Below are 24,253 nucleotides of genomic sequence, written 5' to 3'. Positions count from 1 at the left end.
TATAATGTTATCTTTTGTGAAATTTTAAATTTTGATATTACGAACATAATTAGGGTATACAACATACCCTATTGTACAGGTACAACGTATACCAAAATGAAACGACTAGCACTAAATAGGGAATCTTAAAGAGCTGTATCAAAACCCAGTCAAATGACCTAAGACAAAAAAATGAACATAAATGTACTGTGAAAATTTATAATTTATAATTATTTAATTAAATAAAATATTTATAATTTACACAAAAATATTACAAATAAATTAAAAAGAATAAGACAGAATATAATAGCAAGTGAAGGTGTAAGATACTGCACAAACCGGTTATTGGAACATAAGTATAAATAATCTAATTACTGTGTTTAGGTGATTTAAATTTTATATAATGTTAAATTTTATATATATATATGTATATACAAATTTTTATGAATTTTGTTACAGCAATTAAACTTAATAACTTATTATGTACATTTCTTGGCTTACAATATTTCAAGAATATTTTGAGTATTTATCAGTTAACAACTGTACATCATTTGATTTTTTTTCATCATTGTTAATAAAATTGAAATGCAACATGTACTTATAATTTAACTCAATTATTATTTTTGTAGAAGACAATTATTCTTTTATAATGTAAAGAATAGCCATGAAAAGCAACTGATTTTGTTTGATTTCATGTGTAAAATAAATGAAATAAGAATCAAATTATTGTCGTGACAGTCATCTTTTCACTTAGATACCTCCTTAATTATAATAAAAATTAATTTTATATATGTTTACAGATAGAGAATGGGTTTTGATAGATGAAACAAAGCAATATCTTCATTTAACGTATTATTTTAATAGAAAATATACTGTGTAAAAATTTAGAAGTGATTTCACAAGTTTTTTTGTTTTTGATAATGGAAATTCTGTTTAGTCCTTTATTGTTTTAATTGCTTTGACAATGAATCTCTTGCCTGACGGGGGCTTGAAAATTTAATGAAACCATGCTTGCACCTCTTTGTCAAAATTTGTTGAATATACTTATAAAGTAGATGGCACATAAATATTTCATGAATTTTAAATACCAGAGCAATCAAAGCAAGTGGAAACCTATATAAAATTGTAAAAAATAATAAGAAAATAAATGATGCATTTAATTCTATAAAAATATTAAATATGATTTTAAAAAAATAATATAAAAATTAGTAAAAGGATCAGGTGGTATACTGATATCCTGTATCGATTTTTGTTACCATTCAACATTATTCTTAGCTGAAAATTTTAGCTCGGCCAAGTAGGTTCATATAACACACATTCCTAGATGCGATATAGATTTGTTACCATCTACATCAGTGAACCTTAATTCAGAATAATGTTTTTGCATTTATTCTTGGTAAAGCGCTCTGATCTTGTACGAGAGGAATCCTTGCTGCCTTAAAAGGGGCTTAGAATTTTTTTGAGCGAGATGTCTTGTTTAGCAATCTTCCTTTCTCACCTTCTAACTTCAACTTTTTTCCTTTATTTTCTTCTACCTTGATCTATTAAAAGGGTGTTTTTCAATGATTTCTCAATGGATATCTACCCGATGCGGGGTCCGTAAAAAATTCAGTGTTCTTTGTATCTATCTAGTCTGGAAGAAGGTATAGCTTTTCTTGTGTACCTACCTAGCTAGTGATTCTATTTCTGTAAAAAATGTCTATATAAATACTTGTACCTCAGGTTAAATATTTAAGAAGTAAAAATGGACCACCTAATCATTCCTAATAAATATTTTTGTTAGAAAAAGTTAAGTGCTATCATACATGAAATGAATTAAATAACTAAAACAAAACTATTTAATTTCACAACCGCTAATTGAATTTGTCTTATTTTCTTTTGTTTCAGGTAACTCAACGGTTCATTTAATATTCTAAGGGAGAGCTGCCATGTAAGTGGCCCTCCTTACATTGTGGTACTCCCTTTTATTGTAGGATAATTTTCAACTAAAGGTACTTACTTTTGTTATTATTGTTTAATATTATAAATTTTCATGTTAAAAATAAGTTGTGTAGTTTTTAAGTTGATAGTATAATATTCTTATAAAATCGCGGTAGGTGCCTAGTCCCAGTAGGGTCCCCTGATAGGAACTTTCCTTTAGGGAATTTTTTATGTCTATTTTTGTGCATGTTTCTATTTCAGGTTCAACATAAATTTTACATTAAAATTACTTAGATAAGCAGTGTAAATTAAGTTTTATGAAAATAGATATAAATTTTGTATATGCTGTGTATGTTTTTTCAGGTACAATGTAGATATTATTTTATTATTAGTTAAGTCGCGTCCGCGATCCCAATGCCTAGTCCCAGTAGGGTCTCCTGATAGGAACTTTCCTGTAGGAAATTTTTATGTCTATTTTTGTGTATGTTTCTGTTTCAGGTTCAACGTAAATTTTACATTAAAATTACTTAGATAAGCAGTGTAAATTAAGTTTTATGAAAATAGATTTAAATTTTGTATATGCTGTGTATTTTTTTTTCAGGTACAACGTAGATATTATTTTATTATTAGTTAGTTAAGTCGCGTCCACGATCCCAATCCCTAATAGGGTCCTCCTCCCTAAGGGGGAGGTTTTTAGTCGGTGAGAGCCCGACACTACCGTCTGTTACGGGCGCAGACGGTGGCTGGTAGAGCTTTTCCTCCTCCTACGCAAAACAAAAAAAAAAAAAAAAAAAAAATTAACAGTTCATATTAAGTGCATTACTAATCTTTTTGCCAAGTGATTTTGAGTTGTAGGTGCTGTACTGGGAGTACTTTTAAATTCATGGAAGCTGTGACAAAAAAAAATGGTTACTGATTCTCAAATATAATATTGAAAGCGGAAAATGGTTATGGAAGATAAAATAAAATTTTAGTTAAAGTGACTATCAACCGTAGTTTCAAATCTGGATTGAATAAAAAGTAAGTACTGTAAATGTCTAATAGAATTTTTAAAACGCAGCAAAATATAAAAATCACATTTAGAATTGGGCATGGTATTTTAACAAATATTGGGTGCTGAATTCAAAACTTATAAAATTTTGTGTAATACATTGCATTTATAGATACATACGATTTATTTAGCAATAAATGCATAATCAGTGTCATACCAATATTTCAAAAAAGTTATTATTTTTATGTATTCATTTATAATTTGTTCAAATCAGCTAAGTTTTTGTTATTCAAATACAGATGAATTGAAATATATTCAATAGAGTTTTTAAACGATTAAATCATTGGAACTAAGTTTTTAAAATAAGTTTACAGATGTTTTCTCGCTTATACGATGTTTTATCAGTTTCTCTAAATAAAAACCAACAACAGTCATCAATCATTCTAGCGTCCCATCTTCCTTGGTAGTGATGCTGACGGAAACGGTCTCCTTGCTCATCACTGACAGAGCACAAATTTTCAGGAAAAAAGTCTAGGTGAGACTGTAGGAAATGAATTTTTAATGACATCCTACGTACTAAATATTTGTAGTTTTTTAACAGCTTATTAACCATAAACATAGTTTTCATCTTTTCTGTTGCCTAAAAAACACCAACATTGTCTCTGAAGGACTTCCATGCAGCTAATGCATGATAAATAACAGGGCTCGTCGTTTCCTGTTGAACCGTTCAGTTACTGAGCATCATATAAAAATAACACGAGGCACCCAGATTTTATCTTGATCCCTGAGTGCGCAATCCAGAAATAAGTTTTTCTTTGAGATTTATGCGTACATTTACCTCTAATGTAACAATAATTGTCTGGATGATTTGAGCATCCATCAACTTTTTAGAGGCCATGTAGCAAATAAAAATGAGAAAAAAATCTCTTCAGTATTATAAAGAATTTATGAAAATATAGCAAAACACTAATAACTGTGTGAACACAACACACAGTATAGACAATTGAAGTTTTGACTGAATATAATTTTAAGCTCTGTAGTAGGCAACAACAGATGTCTGTATGATTTGGCTGTCTCAGCGGACAGCCGAATCACCCAGCTTTTGACCCAGTTCTTAAGAATCCTAATATGAGGGAGTATGAGGACCGTCCACGTTGTACTGCGCCTGTGGGTGTCCGTACACGACGTCTGCTGCAGCATATGAGTGTTAACTCTCCCTCGTTCTTTCCATCATGTCCGTGCTCGAACCCCCCGTGGAGAATACACCATGTAAATTTTACGTTTGATCTTACAACATAATATAAGCCACCTATTGTTTCACGCCACCTATTGTTTTTTGGCAGATGTTTCAGTTTCTCCTCGCCAAGTTGAACCCAGGCGTGGGGATATATACTGATGGGTCGAAGCATGGCGGTAACGTTGGTTGTGCTTTTGTTATCAATGAACAGTCCTATATGTTTGGCCTACCCGGTGTTACGAGTGTGTTCACCGCAGAACTACTCGCTGTGGATAGGGCTCTAAGTATCGTTGGCCCTAAATATAGGAGCATTCTTATTTGCAGTGACTCGTACAGTGCTCTCCAGACATTGGAAAACCTTTATTCCAAACATCCTGTCATTGACATTTATGATAAAATCGCTGAGTTAAATAAAGGCAACAGGGAGGTAGGTTTTTGCTGGATCCCCAGCCACGTTGGAATTCTAGGTAACGAAAGAACAGATTCTGCTGCCAAGGAAGCATGTATTCAGCCTCCTTTCACCACCCGAGTTAGTACCTTTGATTTTATCAATCATATAAAACAATCACTGCGAGCGAGGTGGCAAAGTGACTGGACGGCTACCGTCGATAATAAACTCCAACGGATTAAGTGTTGCCATGGGGCTCCTCTTGCAGAAACTCTCATCGTGAGGAAGTTGTCCTCTGCCGGTTACGGTTGTGACATATGAGGATCACACACAAATACCTAATGTCAGGAGAAATGTTTTAATTATTTAAAACAAATAATTTTTATTAACTATTTTACATCTACAATGATATTAGAATACAAGAATTAATTACATTTTTAGTAAGTAGAAGCAAAGTATATAATGTGCTAACACCAATCAGCTATGCGTAATCTAATTACATGTTCATTCATTTAATAGGTAATAGGTAAAAGAGTAGTCGATGAAACACATGATGTTACTGTTCCCAACTGTTAGGTACATTTCGTGAATAATTTTCTTTGACCTAGCAGAAGTCTTATCTTCAGTTATTGAATTACATAATCTGTCGCAATCACAATGTACTGATGCATATAAAGCACAAAAGAGGTAAGAGGTACAATTTCTTTCTATTTCATTAAGAATAATGATTTTCATACACGACCAGTCCCAGTGGTGAACGGAGTGAAGGTGTTGCTTGTAGAGCTGAAAGATTTTCTGCGTTTTAGTGGGCTTGGCCTACTCTGTGTAGAAGATGATCGGCAATTGTTTCAGTCCTCACTTTCCTTACTAAGCCCGGCATGAAATGCTTTTTTCTTGAGAATGCCAATGCTATTTTGTGGGACATGCATCTCGTATCTTGTCGCATTCAATCTTTTGTTTACGGCAAATGACATATATATATCTGATTATAATTATTTTATTGATTTATTTTTTCAAAGTACAATTTCTTCCTAAGTAACTAGAAATAAAAAAAAATTATCATAACAGTTCCGGTTCCTCTATCGTTTTTTAAAATAAATATTTAAATATCAATCAGGTTTAAGGTAATTCTTGATTACAAATCAATATTCAGCTGTTCTTCATGATTTTCTGGCACCATGACTATGTTACTCATAATATTAGTATAATCATTAGATTATAATCTACAGATTTTAGTTTAACTGTAAGTTTGCTCACAAAAAATGAATTACAAAACAAATCTCACAGTTGGAAACAGCAATATCATATCTTTCATCAATTGCTCCTTTACCAGCACTAAATAGATTGAAGGAGTGGTTGAACAAGTCATTACATTGTAAATTCCTGATCTGTGAATTCTGTGCTATACAAGTCATGCGAGATACAAGTGATACCATATAAAGTTGATTTCTTTAAATTTATGATGACACTATACAACCAGTCAATGTGATGAACAGAGTGAAAGGACCAATTTCAGGGCTGAATATCAGCTATAGTTTAGTCAGCTTCATGCTGGTATGCAATAATTTTTGTGGGAAAGCCATCAGGAAAACCATTAAAATATCCATTTTCCTCAGAAAGCCTAACTATTGATTTTCAGTTTTTATTAAGATTGGCTCAGCGTTTTTTTGGAAATAGATATGTGTTCATGTCAGGTTATCTGTTGAGTTATGACTGCTTCAGAGACATAAAAATATTAATTATTGTGAACTAGATTCCTTGAGTCGATTGGAATCCCTTATTCGTCAAATAGATTCCATGAATATCGATTACATCTTTGAGGTTTGTCTTGGATAAAATTCTGGATTTATCTCTTAGGCTGAGGCAATAGCTACTTTCTTAATCGCCCCTTAACAGAGTGATATCTGTCTGCTTATGAGACTTATATCGCAGGCAAATTATTATATTAAAAGCACAACAGACTAAACTTAGATGTCTTGATGAATTAATTTACACTTCTTATAATTTAATTCACCAAATTTCTTCATAACAAAAAGCATAAAGTTAAATTTTATAATTTTAAGGTGAATTGAATTTTGTGTTAACTAAATATCATTAAACAAAAAAATTATACCAATACAACTTATAGACTTTGTTACTTATTTGTAATTTAATAATAACTAAATTGGTAAGTTTTCTTTTTCAGCAATGTCGGAGGACTTTTATCCCAGAATTTAGCATAAATAGAATTGTCATTTTCATCAAATTAGATTGGAGAGGAAACAGTAATCTGTGAGTTTTCAATTTATTTATTACAATATATAAAACGTGCAATGCAATAAGTAAAAACCATTAAAAATTTTATGTAGCAAGCGGTAACATCAATGTACATTTAAGAATGTCCAGCAGCTCTTAAAAAGGGGAAGACATGTGTAAGGAAAGACTAGAAGGGCTCTAGCAAAAACAAAAAAAAAGTTCCATAGGTTTTTTTAAACATTAAAAAAATTAGGAAAACTTGGGATTAACTCATCGATTCTTGATTCGATATTATAATATTTAAAGGCTTAACTCTATGTAAAGGCTTATGAATGTAATTAAATTCCATTGTATGAATAACAATTTGTCTTTATAATCAATACAATATTAGTAATGAAGCGATTAATTTGGATAACATCTAAAGTTCCAGGTTGTCTTTCAAATTACTTCATAAAAGAAATGAAGCATATTGTGGAGGTTTTAATGTATCTACCAAAGAAAGATCTGTTTAATTTTCATGAGAAAGTTTTTTATGTTTTTTTGGGGTAAGAGTGACATCTCCACTTTCACTGTTGGGAAATGATATTTATAACCACTGATATTCTTTTGCAGAATTTACAAAATCTGCTATATTATAATTTTCAAACCATACAAAGATCACTTATATTTTTTTTTTTTTGAATAAGTGTTAAGAGAATAAAGCTCACAGAGACGAAAACCCTTTAAATCATTAATTCACTTTCAGGTGTGATTTTTAATTGCAACTTACCTGTAAATTATAGTAGTAAATAATTTACTTTGTTATCCACTAAAACTTTGTGTACCTGCACTTACTCTGCCTTAACTTAAAATTATATCTTAATAAATGATGTCATTTTGTGATAATAAAATTCATAATAGTTAAACTAAAAAATATAATTTAATAGTGCATATGAGATGAAGAGATAATCATTGAAAATTAATGTAATCATGGCAGTTTATTTATTGACTAGTAAAGAAAAATTGTATTTTAAATCAAACTTTTGTCATTTTGCAATGTTGTTCAGGAGAAGTACAGTTTGTGGAAAAGTTTCTGTTATCAAACCATAATTTCTAAAAAAAAATGAACTCACCTTCCAGCTGCTTTCGATGTAGCCTACCATCGACATAATTTGTCTCTTCCAATCTATTCTCAGCAATATCATATAAAATACACTTTCATGATTTATTACACCTTCAAATCTAACATTTGTTTCAGAGATCATTCTGTTATTAAGTAGCATTACTTTGTTCTTAGTAGTATTTTAAATTGTTCACTTTACAAATTTATTATTTTTCATTTTACCTTCAAATAACTTTTGTGAACAAAAAGAAAACAAAAACAGAAAAAAAAACAAGGATGTGGTGGTTGTAACTTTTAAAATATTTTTACTATAAATTTATATGTAAATTACAATACAATACCTATTGCAAACAATAATTCCATTTTACAATTTAATTTAATTTCACTGTAGTTATTCTCTCTTTTTAGAGCTTAATTTATTGTTAAATTTATTACAAAATGAAGCTTTATGTCACACAATTACTAGTTTATCAGAAAATTTAATAAGTATATCAAATATTATCAAGATACCGCAAAACTTACTGAGAAATAGATTTAAAAAAAAACAATAATGGAACAGATAATATAGATAGATGGAACTTTTGATGGCAATAAATGTACTTTTATTGTTTTTCATACACTGAATCGATTCTTAAAGTATGTTCTGCATTATCTACCCAAATGCTACTCAATCAGAGTAAGATGCGTATTATAACGTACTTAAAATATCTTACTCAAATGCATGATAAATAAAAGAAAGTGTATACTTATATTGCAATGTTTATTCTTATAGATATTATTCTGCAGTGCACTGACGAGACAGCTTAATAGCAAGTGCACTATAATATTGATAAGGTAATCTAATTTTTATATTTCCATTAGCAAACACGTCTACCAAGCCGTAGCCATTAACCAGTTTTTGGAAAATATTTTAAATTCTTTAAGATAAAAAAATTTCATTTTCAATTTTATGAAATATTTGTAAAACATTTATTTATACCGATAAAACAACTTAGTAGCTGTGGTATCGGTATCTGAAAAGAAACTTTTCAAGTCGTACATTACAAATTCTGAACAAGTAGTAGAAATTTTATCATTTGACAAGAACACACCTGTAAATTTAGGTCCTCGCTTCAAGATGTACAATGAGGAGGGCCTCAGGGAAACGTTTTTGCTTTCTTATGTTTATTAATGATCTGCCTTAAAATCTTTAGCCGTTCATTCCAACTCTTTTCACAGATGACACAACTGTATCTATTTCTAAGGATAATAAATAAAAATGGATTGAAACTTAACAGTTGCAGTTTAAAAACATTTTCACTGGATGGATTGTAACAATATATGGATAAAACATTGTGCTTCTCGGTTAGACATAATATTGCAGATTGTGTGACCAAAAATCCCATTAATGATATTGATAGTATCTTTGTTATCCACAAAAGATAACCTCTGGGTTTTTTATTTAATAAATTCTTGTGGGATGATAAAACTGATATTTTGTTTACCAAAATGGAGTAGTTTTACTCTGAAGCATCTTTATAAAAACATTGAGCTAGTAATCATTATCGATTACTTTCATGCCTAAATATTTTCTCATATAATGTGTAAACTCCAATTTGTGGGCTTTTTAAAAACATAATCTTTTAGGACAAAAGAAGTGCTTTCAGATCAATACAGAGGCATACTTTATGAAAAGGGACACTGTATAATCAGTTAACCATTGGCTTATTTTACAATTAAAAGATTTAGTTTAAAAGATAATATATTGTTCTGTTGATGAATTAAAAAAAAGACTAACATATGATTTACTTCAACATGTTGAAGCACTTCAACATGTACAGATATAAGTGTATATGTTCGAAATGATTTTCAGGAACGATTTCTTAACTGTTAATTATTTTATACTAATATTTTATTATTAATGTATTTACATAAATATCATTTCATGTCTCTGAAAATATTATAATTTTTTCAAATTTTGTAATTTGTTCCGATCAGAATAAAGTCGCAAGTTAGGTTAAATAATTCGTTATAATATTTTTAAAAAATCAACCTTACCAACAATTTATATTTTATCCCTAGGGCTTTAGGCCATTTGACAATCCTCAAGAGTAATTTTTTGTACTTTTAAAAAATTAAAAACTTAAATAAAATTTATTAACTATTAATAACCTAACAACAGTCTTCCTTGTTGGAAGGAAATAAGTTAGGCATCGTGATAATTATTAATTTAAATAGAAAATCATCTTCAAATCTGATATGTTGCTTTATTAATTTATTATTATTACAATATGTATAACATTTTTGGATATTGCTTGTTTTATAATAATCTGTGGAAAAATCTAATATTTTAATAAAATTATTTGTAATTATTTTTATAATAATTATCTGTAATTATGTTCATTCTATAAAATGTGATTAGCATGATTGGATTTATCGAAACAATTTTTCTTTATACTATCATTGTTCTTTAGCTCTAAAAGAAAAAGAACGGTTGCTCCTACACATATATTCTGGCCGGCAGTTTTCACGTTTTAAACTATAGCCAACTTGTCTAAGATATTTATTTATTTGGGGTTTATTATTTTAGTAGAATCGCTATTGTTTATAAAATTTAAATTTTTTGAAATATTTAACTTAAAAAGTAATAGAACTTTAAATACATCATTTTTATTTTTTTTGAAATTGATATTACACCCCCTGGGTTGGTCTAGCGGCGAACGCGCGTCTTCACAAATCAGCTGATTTCGAAGCCGCGAGTTTTCCAACATTCAAATCCTAGTAAAGGCAGTTGAATATTAGAAAAAAGGTATAAAAAATACCGTTATCAACGCTAACCAGATAACGGTACCCTTATCGATACTGTTATCGGTAACGATACCGGTATCTGAATCGGTGTCGGTACCGGTATCGGTACCGTGGATAACGATGTTCTGTGGTGGTTGGGTTTCAATTACTCACACATCTCAGAAATGGTCGACCTAAAACTGTACTAGACTACACTTCATTTACACTCATACATATCATCCTCTGAAGTAATCCCTGACTGTGATTCCTGTTAGCAAAACTGTATAAAAAGAAATTGAAATAAAGTTATATACAGAGTGTATAACAAAGTTCAACCAGGATTTTTGTAACATATTCCACATGTGAAATTAATGGAAAAAGTTCAAATAAACATACACCCTTAAATGCTTCGTTTGTGAGTAACGGCTAATGACAGATTTCACTCAAGATTTCAGCAACCTCGGTGGAAGAGGTCATTCTGAAATTTTTTGGGCATTAATTAGGGGGCAGAATTAGTGATTGCTATGGATTTTTACCTTAAAAATTGAATACAATACCTACCAAAACTGTATCTACAGTAGTTTTTAAGTAATCTGTGATGAAAATCAATGAATTACAGTAAAAAACCCGTTTTTATGTTTGATGTACAATAACTTTGTTAAATGGGTAATAAACACCTAAAACCTTTAAATAAAACTTGTAGAGAATTTAATTCTGAACAAAATTGTGCAAGATAAATCGAACAAAACAAAAAAATTTAAACAGTACAGTAGATTTTACCTACCAGTTTATTAAAATATTAAATAAAACCCAGCAGCTTCAAAACATTTCTTGGCTTGCTTCTGTACTGCTCTTGTAGCTCTTTATAGTTCTTCAGGGCTATCCTTAAGTATGTCAGCAGCATCCATAATGCGAACAATTAATTCCTCACGAGAATGTATTTTTGTTTTTTGTACAATATTTTTCACCCATCCCCAGACGCAAAAAGATCTAAAAGGTTTTAGATCAGGTGATCTTGGTGGCCATGAATATGAACCTCCATGACCGCTCCATTTCTTAGGGAAATGATGGATACATTATGCATTAGGTTTATTTATTTTTGTAACGCAGGTATTTAAATGCCTATTTATATATTTTTGCAGATTTCATCAAATGTGGGATCATCATGATTTATCTGTTAAGTTGTTCCCTATCACAGTTGTAAACTTCATCAAATTATGATTATTTTTGTTACCTTCATCAGTCTGTAAATATCAAAGATCTTAATAATTAACTAAAACGCTGTTTACAAGCGCTTACAATATAAAAACTATTTACAAAATAACTAACTTAAGAAGATGCATTAATTTAAGAATACTGTGTAAATTCGAGTGAGTCATAATACAGTAATATTATTAATATTTGAAAATATTGATTCTTTCGAATACTGTTTTTGATATATTGAAAATTACTTGACCTAACATAATTGTATACAACAACATTAGGAAATTATTTAAACATAAAATTATTGGTAAATAATTGTTAAAATTAATACAGAAAGTCAGTGTTCCTAGTAAAAAGAAAAAATATCTTAATTTATGTTTTGTTTCATTATTAAATGTATTATAATGTTATAAATCCTTATTTGGAAATATTGTGGAGAAATCTTTCATTAAGATTATAATACTTAGTTTTATATTATATAAAATTAATCTTTCTTTCTCCATTGAAAGTAATATTGTTAATTATTATTGCAGGAACATACTTTTTTATATTTATTTGGTTAATTTCTTTCTGATTTTGTTGTGTGTTAAATTTATATTAAGAAATACTTTATTACTGAAAAACTATTATTAACTTATTTACTTTTATTAATTGTTATACTATTTATTTATGTAATTACATTAATTGTTATTTCTTTTACAAAAGAAACTAAAAATATTTAAAGTGTTAATTACAAATATTATGAAGAAAAACTTTCATGTTGCCCAACAAATAATATGTTAAGGTAATGAAACTTAATTTCTTGTATAACAAAACAAGGGTTTGTTCTTATTTATATTTATAATCATGAATGTGTAAACTCCTTCTTGACAAGAATATGTTAAAAAAAAGACAGTTTTCTTTAACTGATGTCATTTCAGAATGCAATATAATTGGAAGAACTTATAATTATTTCTGATTGTAACGTTTATTTTTTTGTAAAGGTGAATGTTTTAAAATATTTTTGATGTTCTGACCAAGGTTTTACCATGGTTTCCCTTGGTTGTAAGGCAAATGCCAGAACAGTTCATTTTGCTTCCATGGTTTATGCTTAAATTTTTTTGTGTTCATATTATAATTTAATCAGAATATCAAACAATACTTGTTTAATTACAACACAAAATTGTTTGAAAATATTTAATAATAATAATAATGAACATGTTATAAAAACGTACAGGTAATTATTTAAGTCTATTTATTTATCTTCACCTTGTACAGCTTTATTTATTTTTATTTATCATCTTTCTATTTGAGTAGGTACTCAAATAAAATATAATATAGTGCAAATATTTAAAACTTATCTTCATTGCAAACTACATCTAAAAGTAAATGGAGGGGGGAGGCAGAGCTTTACTCATTTCAACACTGTTGTGAGAACACCAAACAAACAAATTTGTTTGACATTGCCATTGCACTTACAGTACAGTACAACCACATGAAAGATTAATGACCGAGTTGTTTTAATAAAATTTTTTTTTGTCTTCAATCGTTTGATTGGTTTGATTATCTATCTAATAAGATTATTTATCTAGTGCCAGTCGTTTCACTTCGGTATACCCCCTACATCCTGCATCCCTAATAATTTGTTTTACATATTCCAAATGTTGCCTGCCTGCTCAATGTTTCCCTTCTACCTGTCCCTCCAATATTAAAGCGACTGTTCTAGAATGTTTAATATGTGGCCTAAAAGTCTGTCTCTTCTTTTAACTATATTTTTCCAAATGCTTCTTTCTTCATCAATTTGCCACAACTTCTCTTCATTTGTCGCTTCCGTCTATCCATCCATCTGATTTTTAACATTCTCCTATAGTACTGCATTTCAAAAGTTTCTAAACTTTTCTTTTCTGATCGTCGTCCAAGTTCACTTCCAAATAAGGCTACGTTCCAAACACATTCTTTGAAAATGTCTTCCTGATGTTTAAATTAAGCTTTGATGTAAACAGATTAACTTACTGGCTGAAAGCTCATTTTGCCAGTGCTATTTTGCATTTTATATTACTCCTGCTTCGTCCATATTTAGTAATTCTATTTCACAAATAACAAACTTCTTCTATCTCCATGATCTTTTCTCTTCCTATTTTTATATTCAGCGGTCCATCTACTTTAATTCTACTAAATTTCATTACTTTCGTTTTTTCTTGTTTATTTTCTTGCGTATGACTTCATCCATGTCATTCTTTGTTTCTTCTAAATCTTTTTTTACTGTCTGCTAGAATTACTATATCATCAGTAAATCGTAGCATCTTTATCTTTTCACCTTGTACTGTTACTCCAGATCTAAATTGTTCTGTTAGTTCTATGTAAACATTAAAAAGTAACGGGGATTGGGAACATCCTTGTCGGACTCCCTTTTTTATTACGGCTTCTTTCTTACGTTCTTCAATTATTACTGTTGTTTAATGCCTATAAATGTTAGCAATTTTTCTTCTATCTCTGTACTTGAACCTTAATTTTTTTTAAATGCTGAACATTTTATTCCAGTTTATGTTATTGAATGTTTTTTCTATGTCTATAAATACAAAGTATGTTTGTTTGTTTTTCCTTAATCTTCCTTTTACTATTAATCTGAGCCCTAAAATTGCTTCTCTTATGCCTATACTTTTCTTGAAACCAAAATCTGTCTTCTCCTAACACTTCTTCCACTCTTCTCTCAATTCTTCTGTACAGAATTCTATTTAAAATTTTTGATGCACAAGTAGTTAAGCTAATTGTTCTGTATTCTTCACATTTATCTGCTCCTGCTTTCACTGGTATCATGATAACAAAGTCTGATTGAAGTCTGATGTAATTTCCTCTTTTTCGTAAATATTACACACCAATTTGTATAACCTATCTATTGCTTTCTCACCTGCACTGTGCAGTAATTCTGGAGGTATCCCGTCTATCCATTCAAATCTTTTAATGCTCTATTAAATTCAGATCTCAGTAGTGTTTCTCCCCTTTCATACTCAACTTCCTCTTCTTCCTCTATAACACCATTTTCTTATTCATTTCCTCCGTATAACTCTTCTATATATTCCACTCTATTGACCTTTCCTTTCATATTATAAATCAGTACACCATCTTTGTTTAACACATCAGATTTTAATTTATGTACCCCAAACTTTCCTTAACTTTCCTGTATGCTCCGTCTATTTTACCAATGATCATTTCTCTTTCTAAATCTGAACACTTTTTTTTAATCCATTCGACTAAATTTTTGGTCAGATGATTTTAGAATAATTAACTCAGCTTCAAATAAAGGGCAGGCAGCAGTAGGTTTCGTAATGAAGAATAAGATAGGAACAGAGTAGAGTACTTCAAAATGTATTTTGAAATACATTAATTAAGAATTTCTTAATTGTCGATAGTTCATTTTACTTTTTTCATCACTAGCATTCTTATATTTTCTACGTTCATCCATCACCTGCAATATATCCTCGGACATCAAAGGTGTTCTACCAGTTGTTTTTGTTCCGCCTAAGTTTGCTTTTGGTGATTTTAGTATTTCCTTCTTAGCATTCTCCCATTCTTCTTCTGCATTTTCTACCTTACCTTTTTTACTCAAACCTCTTGCGACGTCCTCCTCAAATATGTTGTTTACCTTTTCTTCCTCAAACTTCTCTAAATTCCACAGATTCATCTGACACCTTTTCTTCAGGTTTTTATATCCCAATCTATATTTATTTATCACTAAATTATGGTCCCTATCAATGTCTGCTCCAGGGTAAGTTTTCCAGTTGACGAGATTATTTCTAAAACATTGCTTAACCATGTATAATCTATCTGATACCTTGCAGTATCACCTGGTTTTTTCCATGTATATATTCTTTTATTTTGATTTTTAAACTGTGTGCAATTACTAAATTATACTTCATGCAAAACTTTGTCCCCTCTTTCATTCCTTTTGCCCAACCCATATTCACCCATAATACTTCCTTCCTTGCTTTTTCCAGTGCTTGCATTCCAGTCTCCAAGTATTATTAAATTTTCATCCCCTTTTATGTGCTTAATTGCTGCATCAATTTCTTTGTATAAACTCTCTACATCATCATCATCATGATGAGCACTTGTAGGCATATAGATGTTAACAATCGTTGTCAGCCTAGGTTTTTTATTTTATCCTTATTACAATGATTCTTTCACTATGCATTTTGAAGTAGTCTACTCTGTTCCTATCTTATTCTTCATTATGAAACCTACTGCTGCCTGCCCTTTATTTGAAGCTGAGTTAATTATTCTAAAATCATCTGCCCAAAAGCAGTTTTCCTCTTCCCAACGAACCTCACTAATTCCTACTACATCTACATTTAATCTATCCGTTTCCCTCTGTAAATTTCCTGACCTACCTACCCTTTTTTAGATTTCTAACATTCCATGCTCTGACTCGTAGAATGTTATTTTTTAATTTTCTGGTGACCCCTTCCTTAGTAGTCCCCAACCAGAGATATGGACTAGTTTATCTCTGGAATATTTTACCAAGCAAGGCACTTTCATCTTTGTTATGAAAATGCAGAGACTTACATTTTTTTGGAAAAGCAGCTGTAGTTTTCCATTGCTTTCAACTGCGCAGTACTCTGAAGATTGAGTGATGACAATATGGCCGTTTATGTCCTCTTTAACTACGCCCTTAACAACTACTGAAAGAGCTGCTGCCCTCTTTCAGGAATCATTCCTTAGTCTGGCTCTCAACAGATGCCTCTTCGATATGGTTGCACCTTTGGTCCAGCTATTCTGTATCGCTGAGAACTCAAGCCCCCTCACCACCGGCAAGGTCTCGTGATTTGTAGAGGGATATAAGTTAAAATAACTTTTACTAAAATTGTTACTGATAATTACCAATTTTCTAATCATTTATCAATAATTACTCTAACAAATATAATGAGTAAACCAGGTTCATATAGATTATACCTGTAGTTCCACCTTTACAGGCCCTAATGTGTTTTATTCTGTAATATTAAAAAAAAAATTGATTGGGGATAATAAATGTATTTAAACCAAACCCAAAAGACAGAAATATCTGCATTTTGTAAGCTATTTTAATTAAAATGAAAATATTTACAAAGATCAATTTAATGCAAGTGAATTTATAATGTACATGTTTATGTCACCAAAAGCATTCTGTATAAATTACGTTTTAAAATATACACAACATTAATACTTACAAAAATCAATGTAATACTATATCATGATTTGTGAAGATTTATATGAATTTATATCGATTTGTGAAGGTCATTATACTAGTTTTATTAAAAGAGGAAAATATATATATTGTGAATGATATGATTCAACAAAAAAAGTTGGCAAAGAAATTTCTCAAATATGGTACTACAGATATTCTAAATAAATAAACAATTAATGAAAACCATCTTACCAGCACGTTGAAATCAATGCATGATCTTTCGGCTTACTTGAAAGCCATCATCAGGAGATAAAATTATTTAATTAAAATTAAAAATTTAAAAGCTCACATGTAAAAGTAATGACTGTATGGTCTTACCAGTATAGCGAAGGAATACTGATGTAGAGAACATGGAATACAGGAATAATCCACCAGAGTACATGTATCTTCCTTCAGTATAGTGGTAGGACCACACAGTTATGACTGTTTTAAATTTTAACTGTGATCTTTTAAATATTTTAAACTTTAATAAAATAATATTATCTCCTGATGATGGCTTTCAAGTAAGCTGAAAGATCTAGTTCATATCAACAAAATTTCTGTAATGTAGATAAAATTGTTTTTAACAAAATGATACTGATATCAAAAAAGATTAAGAGACTACATTTCTTTTATAGAATTAATAATACATAACTCATTGCTATGAATCGAATCGAATCGATTCGTAATTGAGAAAGATTTGGTTTCCCGTCGCCTATCCATTTCATTGTTAAGAATTGTAGAAAGAATCTGTTTCTCCTGCAAACCGATTCTCGATTCTTTCGTTCAGTATAAAGAATCGAATCGAAGGAACGACTCGTTCACGATTCTTCGCATTACTAGATAGCAGTGGATCGTCAATTCAAATGATCAAAATTTTCAGGTTAATTTTCTAGTATTGTAAATAATGTGAGGGAGAGCCATTTCCCTAGCTGAAAAAAATAATTACTGTAAATAATATTGTTTCAGCGTTATGTGTATGATTTTTGTCTTTAAATATATTTTTTTGTAATGTATATAGTTTATAAAATGATTTATAAATAACATGTGATTTTTCAAGTATCCTAATTTATGTTGACCGGTAATTCTTATTTAACGGCTACTAATGTCACGAGCAATTTTTAGACTTAGTTTAAAAAAAATTACTGGTTTTTTAAACGTTTGTGATGGATTACATAGAAAAGTAATTTTTAATAATAGGACGTGCTTTCATACATTCAATAAGAATTTCTCTTCTAAGAGAGATGATGAAAAACTATCGGCTCCTAACCGTTTTGAAAGAACTGAAGACAAATCAAAAGAAACTTATTTAGAATTATTGAATCATTTCAGGGTTAGGGAGACCCATAAAAGAGGACATGTGGAATTTATATATGCTGCCATGAAATATATGAAAGAATTCGGTGTTGAGAAAGATTATGCCTAAAGGAAAATTTGTTGCCCAAAATATTCTTCAAGTTGAATTCATGCATTATCCTAAGCAGCAACAGTGTATATTAGTAGATCTTTTAGAGCAGATGGAATACAATAGTAAGTATTTGCTTATTATAATAATGTGTTTTATATTCTTTGTAATGTTTTATTATTTGTTCTCGTGGAATTTGTACAATTCTACAAATCCTAATGTCTCAAAAATAAAATCTAATAGAATTATTAATAAGTTTTAAATTACGAATGGGTTTAGCAATGTTTTCTGTATTTCAGTTTAAACGTGCCCTGACAGTCTTATTATTGGAAAATATTTTATTGATCTCTATTTAATACCTTGCCTATCTGTCATTGCTAAGATTCATGCTGGTATCTTAGGCAAAATTTATGGCAAATGCAATGCTTTTGTCACATCAAATTCAATAATTTGAAAGTGTGTTTTATTCCTCAAATAGATTGTTAACATATTATCAGTCGTTGTAGTGTACATTATTCACTTTTTCGTTTTTTTTTAAATAACACTTTTTATGATTGTTTCCGTTTTGAATTTTATTTAATAAAAAAATGTTAATTGAAATATAGTAGATTCAGTTCATTCTGAGTAAGACTGCAAAAATAGAATATAGATTTATGTGTTATGCAGCAGTTTTATTTTGACTTTAATAAGGGAATATTTAATTAAACAAAATAAAAAAAATATCATTTGATGAGATCACTTGAAGTTAAAGGAATACAATGAAAGGTAAGTTTGACAGATGGTACAGAAAAAGTTATATGTATGTTATCAAGGTAGTTGTAAATTTTATATCCTGTCTGTGAATGTAGTGATTTAAAACTTATAACCTCTATGTCTACAGCCTCGCAATGTATTATGACATGTTCTTTTAATTTAGTAAAAACTGGGTAAAATTTGCATATTGATGAAAGAGTCCTTCTAAATTACTAATGACTGATCCTTAGCACAATAATGTATACCATCAAAATCATTATCAAGAAAGTATGTCGTTTATTACAATTCACGGGAAGTGTATTGCAGACTTGAAAAAGCTGGATTCTAATCATATTAGACTTTTTCTGTTTCTGTTTAGCCTCCAAAACCACCATAAGGTATTATTTCAGACGATGGATGATTGAGAGTGATATGTATGAATGTAAATAAAGTGTAGTCTTGTACAGTCTCAGGTAGACCATTCCCGAAATATGTGGTTAATTGAAACCCAACCACCAAAGAACACTGGTATCCACAATTTAGTATTCAAATCCATATAAAAGTAACTGCCTTTACTAGGATTTGAACTTAGAACTCCCAACTTTGAAATCAGCTGATTTATGATAAGTTCACATTAGACCAACCCAGTGGTTTAATCATATTAAACTTAGATAAAATAACTATGTCGATTCAGCCAGAGTATGATGCTCGTACACAAAACATGGAAAAGTTGTGGGTAGTTTAAAGTGCTATAATATACTGCACAGCAGTACAGTTAGGCACCATTTCGATTTTCATTTAGCAGAGTTCCCTTGTTACAGCATATACCACAGATTATGCTTTCATAGAGATCTCTGGCTGTCATCAGTCGACTAATAACATACTTAAATATCACAAATCAAGTTTGTTAATTATATAACTAATATGAGTATAACTGTAAGTAATTGTCCAATACAATTAGGGGGGAAATTGTACACTCCTTTGTTATGGATAAGTACAAAAAAAAAGGTTTTTCAGTAATTATTTAAATACAATGAGTTTTTTTATCTACTTGGCAAAATCATTCTTTTAGCAAAATTGTCTGAGTTGTCAAGTATGGTGTGAATGACTGAATCTTGTTGAAATGACTGTTACAGCTTACTAATATGTGATTCATTTAACATTATATGTGCTAATGATGCATTATTGCAAAACTGGGAACGCTACTTAAAGTGTTGCTAAATAAGTACTTCTTATTTTTAAATTAATAATTTACTCATTTTATTAATGCTGTATCCAATAAATTACAAAGTTGCGGATATTCATATAAAAAGTAAAATTTGAAATATTATTGCCATGTTTATAATATTTTTATATGGAGTTTTTTTCTAAATTTCACATTCGGTTTCAATTTTTATTATCTTAATTAATGCTGTAAAGAAATGTAATATTGAATCTTAATTAGGGCAGGAAACTACATAATATACAATTGGCTAAATACAAAAAATATATAAAAAAATGTAAAGTGCAAAGAAGACAATAAACTCCCATGGAGCACTTATTTAGTGAGTCAAATTGGTATTGCTTTTAACACGTTTTTCATGATTTTTGAGAGGTTGTTACATTTTTATTAGTATAATACACAAGAAACCTTTTTACTTGCCATAAACACATACAAAAACACTGTAGGTTGTGCAAATTTGAGATTTTTATCACCAGCCCAATCAGTTATTGGAAGCCAAAATTTGAATTTAAAAAAAAGTTAGTTTTCAAAAATTCATAACAGTAGGGGTAAGTATATCACCATTAAAATTATTTATGGTAGAACTACTAACATATACCTACATAAAAAGAAACATTTTTACTTGCCATAAACATCTACAAAAACATTGTACGTTGTGCAAATTTGAGATCTTTATCACCAGCCCAATCAGAGTTATTGGATGCCAAAATTTGAATTTAAAAAAAAAAATTAGTTCTCAAAAATTCTTAAAAAAAGGGGGTAAGTATATCCCATTAAAATTATTTATGTTAGAACTACTAACATATACCTACATATAAAAAAATCTTTCAAACTGTGCATGCCATCCCTGTCTATTCAAAAGAATTACCAAAAGTGAAATTTCACCGTTTTTCATGTTCAACTTTATTAGTAATTTTCTATCTCTCTTCAATTTACCTATCTAAGATTGATGGACCAATCTTTTACGTTGAGAAAATATGAATAAATTGCTTTTTGTTTCATCCTTCCAGGAACAATAGTTTTTTTAGTTATGATTTTTTCCATAAACCCTTACAATCAGAAAAATAGGTGTGCGCATTTAGCAAAAATGGCCGCCACAGATAAACTGCTTAAAAAAATAGTTTTAATGTCCTGAGATATGTAGGAAACAATTGGGTAAGTTTCAATTTTTTTTTGAATTGGTCAAGCAACCACCACCCTTGGGTCACTTCAAATAGATTGACCCAGTTGCGTTATCCATTCACTGTTCAGAGCAATAGAACAAAACTTTAAAATTAGCCTGATAGAAACAGAATAGTTATATAAAGATCTAATTAAAACATGCAAATTTTACTCTTAGTGGATAAAAGCCATGGCCACACTTGTACAATCTGAAATGCATATTAAATTTGAAAAAAATAACAATGAATTAAATGAACTAATACATCATAGATCAAGTATAATATTGTTGTCTATTTCAAGATGGACATCATTATTCACATGCCACTTAATAACAGCACTTATAAAGGAGTTGCATAATGGTGCTTAGAGAACCTTCTAGTAGTAGTATAATTCTGTATGTTAAGAAAGTAAGTTGTTTCTTAAATTTTTTCAAAGAATTTGTAGGGTTATTTTCAGAGATATAGGCTATATTTAATTTATAAACTCAAGAACTTAATTAGCCAATCTCCATGACGGAGTGATAGGATCTTCGCTTTTCATCCTGAGATCCGGGATTCAAATCCTGTCAGGCATGATATTTTTCGTACGATACAAAATTCCATTTCCATATTCCATGTAAAAACTTCTAAGTTTCTGTGTTATTTCATCAAACAATAATAATAACCACTATTGGTGGAGAAATTATATTTACTGGAGTTTGATCTTAATAAAATAAGAACTATTCAGCTTTGTATCAAAACAAGTCTCATCACTGTTTAAATAATTTTGTTCATTGTTTAATGGTGTCAAATAGTAACTTTTACTATTTAAAGTACGTTATGTGGTGAAAATGAAAATACTCTTATTTTCTGAGTGGCTGTCTCTTGACTTGACTTTGATTGCTTGCCATTAAAAACGTACTGCACATATAACCATGAAATTTTTAATAAATACTTTTTAAATAAAGTAAAAATAAATTTTTAGTTTATCATACGTTAAAGATATCAGATCTAAATCTTAAACTGTTTTAGAGTTGTTATTCAATTTGTAAAATCATTTTATGTTCATTCCTTTTTAACACTGGAATAGGTTCATTGTCTTCATTATTATTTTAAATTCGTTTACATGATATTTTATAAAAGTTATCACTAACTTGAATTTTTTTAGAGATTTCTATGTATTGAGAAATAGATGTATTAATGAATTACTAAAAATTGTGCTGAGAAGTCAGTTCTTTCCCTCAGTTGTCTTCTTTCCAAACTTATTCTGTTACAAGTTGCAGATAATAGTAGTTGTCGACTTGGTTTTCTTATTGTATTTCCGTTTCTTTTTTAGTGATTCATTTATTTATATATTCTACTTTTCCTGGTTTTGAGAATCTGATTGGAAATGCTTCAAAAATAAAAGAAAAAAGTAGCACTTAAATTAATTATCATCTGGGCATAGTATGCATTCCTTTAGGTAATATACATTCATCCCACATATAATCCCTTAGGAAATCAGAATATTCAGAATGGGATCAGCCTGTAACAGATCACATATTTTGGCATTGAAGTACGCAAATATGTGCTGTAAGAAATTGCTTTTCCTTGATTTATTAAAGAACTACTTGAGAAAAGGTGCAGGTCTCCTTAAAAGAAGTTATTCCTTGCCCATTCTTCAATTTATATGATTTGTGAAATGATTGTTTAACTAAATTATCAAGATAACTAGATGCTAGCATATTGTTATACAAAATTATTTTCTTCAAGTCTGTGACATTACAATAACCTATTTCTATTGTAACAATCTATAACAATAGCTCAGGCTATTCCTAAGGTTATTTCATTAACTGAATTTCAGCAACCAAATTGTAACAGTAATATTGGCTTTGTGTCAATCGATAGCGAGTGAGGCCCATATTAACAGTAGTGTATTAACACTGAAAGAGAATATGTGCAGTATATGGGAGTTTTTGTTAGAGTTTGAATTATTAAAACTACTTTTAGAAGTAAACTGCTGGTCATCAATATGTGTATTTATTAATATTTATTAAAGCACTCTGCAACAGGTTATGGGCCCAGATATGTAACTGTGAACAAAGGTACAGAGGTCATGAAAATTTTGTTTAGTTGTGACCATGTGGGTAAATATGGAATCACAGCAGTTTATGAAGTTAAATGAAAATAACTGGAATATTTGGAAATTCCAGATGAGAGTAGTACTGATAGCTAAAGATCTCTTTGTTATTACCAATGGAGATATACAGAAACCAGACGTTTTGATAGCTGCAGAATTGAAAAAGTATGAAATTTATAATGTACGTGCACAGGAAGTGTTATTAATGTGCGTGGAATCCAGGCCTTAGTCGCACATTTTAATGTGCAAGACTGCAAATGAAATTTGGACTAAACAGAAAACAATATATGAGCATCAATTAAGTATGAATATTCATTTATTACAGCTACAATTTTTTAATTTGAAGTCTGAAAATGGTGTTATGGACTTTCTATCAAAAATTAAAAATTTAATTGTTTCTCTTAAGCAATAAGGAAGAAATACCTGAAATCTGATCTTTTTGTAATATGGTTATTACAAAAATAATTTTATCTTTGATCATTTTTTTTGCTTGGAAATCAGTGGGTGAAAATCAGCAAACTCTAAATAATTTAACAACTAGATTATTGATTGAAGAAGAGCATTTGAAATCTAGTGAAGATACTGTGGTGTTAACTGCTAAACATGTAAATAAATTTAGTCTCAAAAGTTTTTCTT

General features: G+C 29.7%; 1 long non-coding RNA gene across 1 annotated transcript; it reads right to left on the bottom strand.

Moving 5' to 3' along the window:
- Positions 1-840: 840 nt before the first annotated feature.
- On the bottom strand, positions 841-10,037 carry LOC142324571 (uncharacterized). Its single transcript, XR_012756326.1, has 3 exons — positions 9,890-10,037; positions 7,863-8,084; positions 841-1,092 (listed from the first exon to the last, which is right to left on the bottom strand). It is a non-coding gene; the product is annotated as an uncharacterized LOC142324571 (long non-coding RNA).
- Between the last annotated feature and the right edge of the window lie 14,216 nt (positions 10,038-24,253).

This window comes from Lycorma delicatula, chromosome 5 (assembly GCF_047948215.1).
Source record: "Lycorma delicatula isolate Av1 chromosome 5, ASM4794821v1, whole genome shotgun sequence".
In the NCBI taxonomy this organism is placed as follows: domain Eukaryota; kingdom Metazoa; phylum Arthropoda; class Insecta; order Hemiptera; family Fulgoridae; genus Lycorma; species Lycorma delicatula.
This window is presented reverse-complemented; position numbering and strand designations above follow the sequence as displayed.